The following is a 7,605-nucleotide window of genomic DNA, read 5'->3' as shown; positions in this document are numbered from 1 at the left end:
TAATAAACATTTATAATTGCCAAAAGTGAGTCTTAAATGTATAATGTCACCATTTATAACACTTAGACCTAAATTACAATCAGTGCTTGAAATAACATTTAACTACTGTCAAAAATGGCAATGTATTGTAAGAGTAACACATGTAACATTAAATGTGTTTTTTAAAACACCAAACAGTCACCCACTCCAAAAAAAGTTCATGCCAGACTGGTTCAAACTGGAAATATTTTTTGTATGTCCTTAAATAAGCGTCCCAGTGGTCCATCAGGGTGTCGCGAACCAAGCCAAGATGACCACTCAAGAACCATCAGGTGTTCCTCCAGCAACTTCTCAGTGCGATTTCCTCTTAGTCTACGGACATGTCCTTTGATGGTCATCCAAGCCCTTTCGATATGCTGTGTATGACTGCCAGATTGAGGATCTACAAACCACCTGCTGTGATTTACAGTGTAATGTCTGTACCCTATATTTGTCAAAACATTTTTCTAGGCTCTCCACTCATCACTGATAATGGCACTACCCAACTTAACATGCTGTCTGATCAGAGGAACAAGGTGGCGCCTTGATCGTTTTTCAACAAGTTTTAACACGAGCCTTCGCCTTTTGTCTTTAATTCCCATCATTCCAAATACCCATTTCTTCCTTTTCCATGCATTTCCAAAGCGTCCACGTGCATACTGAAAACAAAAAGAATAAAATTAAACAGAATTAAAATGAAAAAGAATAAAATTAAATATCTACAAAGAAACATTCAAAAAGATGGTTGCTTCTACTAATTTTTTTTACTTATGGTAAAGGTTTCCATGTTTAGAGGACACAGTCAGATCTGCATTGATTCTAACAAACCTGTCTGAGAGTTTACCAACCTTTCGCTGATGACGGAGACAGCTTTCATCTATAACCACAAATTCTCTGTCACCACCAAGACGGTGTCCATTGTTTATTCTGTGTCTTTTAATTGCACGTATACAAACATGTCGAATGTGTCTTGCCATGCTACTTAGTGTTCTGGAGCTGCCAGCCACTTCATCATCGATCATATCTACTTGTCTGAGCCTGAGCCCTTGTGAAAATCTGTGATAGAAATTGAGGCAATTATTACTTACTGAGGCCCTAATTTTATTTCACAAGTCTCGTATTGGTGTTCAATTATGAAAGGTGCATTGCTATTAATGTCTACATCTACATATACCTGTAAATGAACTTCATCCAACTGAAAAGAGATGTTTTTGATTTCTCAAAGAGGGAGCCAGTTCTAATTGTTCTGGAAACTCTCCTATGACTTGCTCTTTTGCAGCACCTGAGAACATATCAATGAGTTAAGTAAAGAAATGGACCCTTAAACAAGAGCATTAATTGAAAAGATAATCACAAAATTAAGTATGAAGAAAATAATAATGAAAAGAGGTTAATGCTCCCTCTTGCATTGATAACCGAAATATTTTGTTATATTTACTACATGCACTACATTATCATGCATTATACATACCACATATATTGGTCTTTCTTCACCACGGAAATCATTTTCATCTTATGGTGACAAACAGGACATCTAAGCTTCTTTTTTAGCAGGTGTTTCTTCTGCAGCCATTTAATGAGCCTTAGTGCCTTATATTTAGTTTGTTTTCCTTCTATACTGGCGCGCAATCTCATTCCCAAAGACATTCTGGTGGAAAAAAATGAGTAATTTATTTTATTATCACCTCGAAACACCGTAAAATACTCTATGGGAGTCTAGTGCAAATCGGTTCAGAGTTAAAGAACTTCACATGCAATATAAAACAAGCCCTATAATCAAAAATAGTCCCACGCAAAAAAGAGGATTGTCTCACCTGTTATAATGTATCTCCGACTTTGTTATGTAGATCTAACCCGCTGGATTCATGCTAAAAAAATATGTTCTGCTGCCAAAGGGAGGGAAAACAAATTTAATTTAAACGCAGAGGAGCTTATACAGCCATCCAATCACAGTTAACTTTATTAAGGAAAGCCCCTCCTCTCAGAGCGTGACAGGCAGTGGAGCGCTCTGGAAGGTCAAGCCAAAGGGGCACGAACAGACACACTGAAGGCGCTCGTTCAAGTTGCTGCGCCATGGATGGAGCAGAAGATAAAAATTTGTGTGCGTCTGCGACTTACACAGTTAGCACACGTTCGAAGAGATACAAAAAGCAGAGACTGGATGATCTAGATTGCACTAAGCCAACGACGTCAGCAGTTAGACATGAAGGTGAGTATAATGCTAGCTAGCTAGCTACCGAGCCATTTGGCTGCTAGCTACAGTGGCTAACTAACATCACATAACATGTGAATAGCTCTATTACTATTGGTTATTCCAAACGATTGATATCACTTAGTTGTATATTTTTAGTTTTGTTTATGTGCATCATTAAATTTATATTAAACACCCTGGTACACATAAGAATTATTTGCCTTGTTTTAGAAATGTCTGAACCACCACATGTGTATATAACATAATTTTTACAAAGTGGCTTTTTATAAATTCAAGTTGTAACCGTTTTTAATCAATATTTTATTTGAGTTTCCCAAGTTTAGATTATAAATTATTTTAGTATTGTAATTTAATAATTGTTTGTTCTTTAGATTCTTCTTCTAATCCTGCCCCTACTGCAACTGCCCTTCTTAACAAGGAGCGAGAGAAACTGACTTTTCTTAAGGAGGAACTGGAGCGCGACACCCTGATGGACCACTGGGACGCTTATTTAAGGACATACAAAAAATATTTCCAGTTTGAACCAGTCTGGCATGAACTTTTTTTGGAGTGGGTGACTGTTTGGTGTTTTAAAAAACACATTTAATGTTACATGTGTTACTCTTACAATACATTGCCATTTTTGACAGTAGTTAAATGTTATTTCAAGCACTGATTGTAATTTAGGTCTAAGTGTTATAAATGGTGACATTATACATTTAAGACTCACTTTTGGCAATTATAAATGTTTATTAGTGATTAATAAATGTTGACATGTTTTAAACTTTACGACAAAGCTATCTTTTGTCATTTATAAATGTTTATTAGTGATTAATAAATGGTGTCATGCTTTACACTTTACAATAAGGCTCCCATTTGGCATTTATAAATGTTTATTAGTCATAAATAAATGGTGTCATGCTTTACACTTTACAATAAGGCTCCCATTTGGCATTTATAAATATTTATTATTCATTAATAAATGGTTTTATGCTTTACACTTTACAACAAAGCTCCGATTGATAGTTGTGGATATTTATAATGCATTTCTGAAGTACAATTTTATATGATAAAAAATATGTTTACAAATGCTGATTGTGCTTACAGGATAGTAACTTAGTCTGAAATGTTTAATATAGCAACTCTAGATGAAATATATAGGTGAACACATTTGGCTCACTATTTGGCAAGAAACCGGTCAGTTTTTTTCCTCTTTCTCACCCTTAACTAATGCATAATAAACCATTAATAATGGTTTATAAAGCATTTACAAATTAATTAATAATATAGCTATAAACTATTTATTAGCATCTATAAGGGGAGCCTTATTGTAAAGTGGTACCTAAAACGGTTGCAATGTGGCTGGAAACTGACTTTCACTTTTAATTCAAGGAATTACTCCAACTGTTTAGGAATTACACCCATTTTTATCTACAACGTGACCCAAAAGCTACCTTTATTTAAGTTATGATTATAACTGATGATTATATGCATTTAAAACAGTAACACGTTTATGATGGATTGCGATGCACTTGTGCCGGCCAATAACATATTTTTGTTTGCTGTTGGCATTCGCTACAAAAAACTGGCAGGAAGGAGAAACTGCCTAAAGAGCTACAGTGTGGAGCTTTATTTGGCGAGAGGAGGAAAGATATATTTAGTGAGTTGGAGATACTGAGTGCTTTACAGAAATATTTATTGCCTGTGAAGAGATGTCTGCATTTCAGCGCTGAGAGTCCATGGATATGCTTAGAAGCTGTGATTCACAATGACTGATATTATGAACTGTCTTTTATTATTCTCCTGCTCTGCTTGACTTCAGCGTGTGAGAGATAAAAAGAAACCCCGTACGATCTGTCATTCTGTACTAGGAATATTAACTGTGGAAACACGGACAAAATTAAATATGATAAGTATGAAGAGAAAACAATCAATATGACAAGAGTTTTTCCTCATCTAGGCTGAAAATCCTTGTAAGGGCGTGAGGGTTATTGATGTTCAGCGTTCTCCTTTGTCTAAACCACTGTGGAAAAGTTTACTTTTAAACAATATGAATTGAAACAAGCCAAAGTCAAAACTTTTAGAGGCAAACTTCCACTATGCTGAAGGCAAAAGGAAACTATAAAGAAAGTACTGCAGCAGATAAATGTACATGTAAAGTTAGCATTTGCAGAGGGAGTGGCCTGCTGTGACTGCTAATCAGAAAAGGTCTTAAGCTGCTGCTCTGGCACGATCACAAACAGAGCCCTGTTAGGGGCCTAAGTGCCACCTGGTCCTCTCCTTAATCCTTTAACCTATCTTACATGCCCCACTAAACAGTCACACCCCTCACTGTGGACAGCGATTAATCATCCATTAAACTTTATTTCAGTTTGGTCCCACATGACTTTCTAATATCTGGCCTAAAACACACACACACACGCTGTGTGCTCTTTCATATTTTTCTGCTCCGCTCATGTGGTCTCTTGCCTGTGCGATTTATTTTGTAATCATTGAGGCGTTCCCTCATGGGTACATTGTCCTTTTAGGGAGAAATGATAGGTATGAAACAGACTCCCAGGCCTTGGATAGATGTGTTGTTTTATCTTGCTCTTAGCTGTACAGCCAAGTGAAGTGTAAAATCACAGAAAATGCTGCAGCACCAAAGCTTCCCCCAGGCTTAGAGTCAGCAACAGGTCTTGGGAATCCATGCAAAACAAATACTAATAATAAACATCGCACTGGCTGTGACACACAGCTTGTGTTTAACTTGTCAGTAAAATCTGCTTTTTTTCCCCCAGCCCTTAGAATATTTAATGGCACGGTAATGTGCCAGAGAAAAGTGTCTTCAAAGGGTGGCATAAATATACCCCCACACACAGATGGAAAAAGATCTAATCGCAAAGCTCTCACATGCCTAAAAACAACACTATTGGACAATCACTAGTGACTTAAACTGCAAGGGCACAAGTATTTAATCTTTAAGAAATCCTTCTGAGTCACTCTGCTCACTGGATTTTTATGTGTTTGTGTTCCAGAGGCATTTCAGACTCTGTAGAAGTCAGAGAGAAGGACTTAACTCTCTCTGCTGGTGTGGCTGACATCCCTACACCAGAGGTCATCATAATTCACTCTCAAAGTCAATACTGCTGTGTTTGTCAAAACAAGAACAATCTTGACTAGCATTCGCCTTTCCTGTAGAGACTCTCACATCAGTACTTTACTGGAGCAGTAGCAATTTTTCTATCACAGCGCTAAGACTCACCAGATGGCTGCTGTATTACTTGGGAAGGTCTGACGTCCATCAATCTGGATGATAAAATTATTTACAGGTGTAACACAGCAATCCAGAGACATGCCTGTGAAAATGTGTCACATGGTCCTCATGCTCACATGCCTCCATGTATTTGTCAAATATAGACTTGATGCGGAGGGCTTTTAATGTGTTAATGTGAAAGAGCACATGCTGATTTTGACAGAATGACTTTTACCTTGTTCCATTAAATTTAATTGGGCTTTGAGTAATTTCAAACAGATGTAATTTAATTGGTCTTGATATCTGTCGAGGATGTGTAATTTGTATGTCACCATAAGAGAAAATGATGCAATTCCTTTAAAGTTAAACTGTTAAACTTTTCCTTATTTATTATCATAGATAGACAGAAATCAACATATTAGGTTCTTAGTAGGTGGATTGAATAACTATATATTTATACTCTATAAATGTATACTGTAAATGCGCTTTCTGTTCATTTGGCCTATTTATTAGTGGTGGGCAGATTGATCCAAGTATTGATTGTATCGATACCAAGTCGGCATCGGTATCAGATCGATACTAGCCTGGTGAGATTGATTCTTTACTTTTTTTTACCGTTTTAACTATTTAATAATAAAAAAGGAAACATCACAAAAAAAACTCTTAAGGTCATAAAATTAATTGAGATTTAGCAATTCAATGGCACATCCACCTTATTTATTGAAAACTATCGGTATCAGTATTGGCGATACCGGCCAATATCGGATCGATACCAAAATATGCAGTATCGCACACCACTACTATTTATGCTATTATAATGCATTTTATATCTGTTTGCAGTGCATTAAAAATATTGCATGCAGAGGTGTGCAGCATTTAGCTGAGATTTTCTTCAGCAGTCACAATCCTTTAACCATAACAACATTTCTGTTTATGTAGACAAGCAGTTTGACTTTTCTAAATCTTAACCATAGATTTTATAGAGCAATCTTGTTCTTTCTTTATAATTCATATGCTGGAATTATAGAGATTATATCCTCAGAGACTAATTCAAAAATCAAGATCGTTCACACCTATCGTTCACCTATTGAAAGCCACTGTGGGGCATCTGCTATCCTGATGCAACGATTATAGGAAGTGTCTAAAAAGTTCTGAAACCTTTTGTTATGTGTTGTATTATCACACAACAGCAAAACCTGAAATAATTCATCAGCTGTGCATCAAAACATTGAAAAAATGAATGCACAAATTTCATACAGCTCTTTTCAACAGCATTCATCTCAAAGCCAACATCCAACTCAGCGGCAAAGAACTGCAAAAGAGCTGAAGGTGTGAAGGTGTCATCTTTTTCATTTCCTTCACCTTCCCCTTGGAGTGGATATTTCCGAGTTATTTCACACTTGCCTGGGGGAATAGGAGTGTAACTCGGCTAAAGCTGCAACTACTGGTGGCACTGCTTCACCCAAGAGTTAATAAATAACATGCAAGAATAATGTGAAATTGTAATGGAATCTGAAAGTGGCAATGATAACATGCCACTAGACGTGAACAGTTTCAAAAAATTTTCCTAATAATATCATAACGTCTAGCAAGCAAAAGGGCAACATGCAGAGGGTTGGTGTGACAGAAGAAGATGCAAGGGACAGGGAGGCAGGTAATCCACTGTGGCAAACCCTAAAATGGACTTGAATCAAGAATTGTGTGTTCATTAAAACATAGCTGCATTATTATTGACAGACATAGCTGCATTACCAAATTACTGTGGTTAGTGAGCTAACAACTAACAAGCTAGCATGCCAGGAACAATACTGTTTTGATCTCTGTAGTGCGCAGTTCTCGTCCTCCTATGATTTTGTTCACAGGGTTAGATATGATTTCATTCAATCAAGAAAGACAGAAGAAAACTATGTTGCTTACTTTATGTCCCAACTGTCCTCAACAAACATGGTGGACCCTCATTTTGGGGTGAGATAGCACCTTTCAAGCTCCATGTTACAAAGATGCTCCAAAGACCTTCCTTAACTTAAAAAAAAAAAAGAATAAAGATAGAAATAAAGAAAAAACTAAGAAAGAAAAACCATCTGTAGAACCCCTAAATCTGGAGACCACAACCATCACTGACTTGGCCATCAACCGTAACATTTTGTGGCTGTACCTTGCG

At 36.7% G+C, this 7,605-nt stretch overlaps 1 pseudogene; it reads right to left on the bottom strand.

Annotated features, from left to right (window-relative positions):
* Positions 1 to 212: 212 nt before the first annotated feature.
* Positions 213 to 1,665, bottom strand: LOC146625372 (uncharacterized; annotated as a pseudogene).
* Between the last annotated feature and the right edge of the window lie 5,940 nt (positions 1,666 to 7,605).

The sequence above is a fragment of the Diplotaxodon limnothrissa genome, linkage group LG9 (assembly GCF_057381915.1).
Source record: "Diplotaxodon limnothrissa isolate DT_005_m linkage group LG9, D_limnothrissa_male_GT1.1, whole genome shotgun sequence".
In the NCBI taxonomy this organism is placed as follows: domain Eukaryota; kingdom Metazoa; phylum Chordata; class Actinopteri; order Cichliformes; family Cichlidae; genus Diplotaxodon; species Diplotaxodon limnothrissa.
This window is presented reverse-complemented; position numbering and strand designations above follow the sequence as displayed.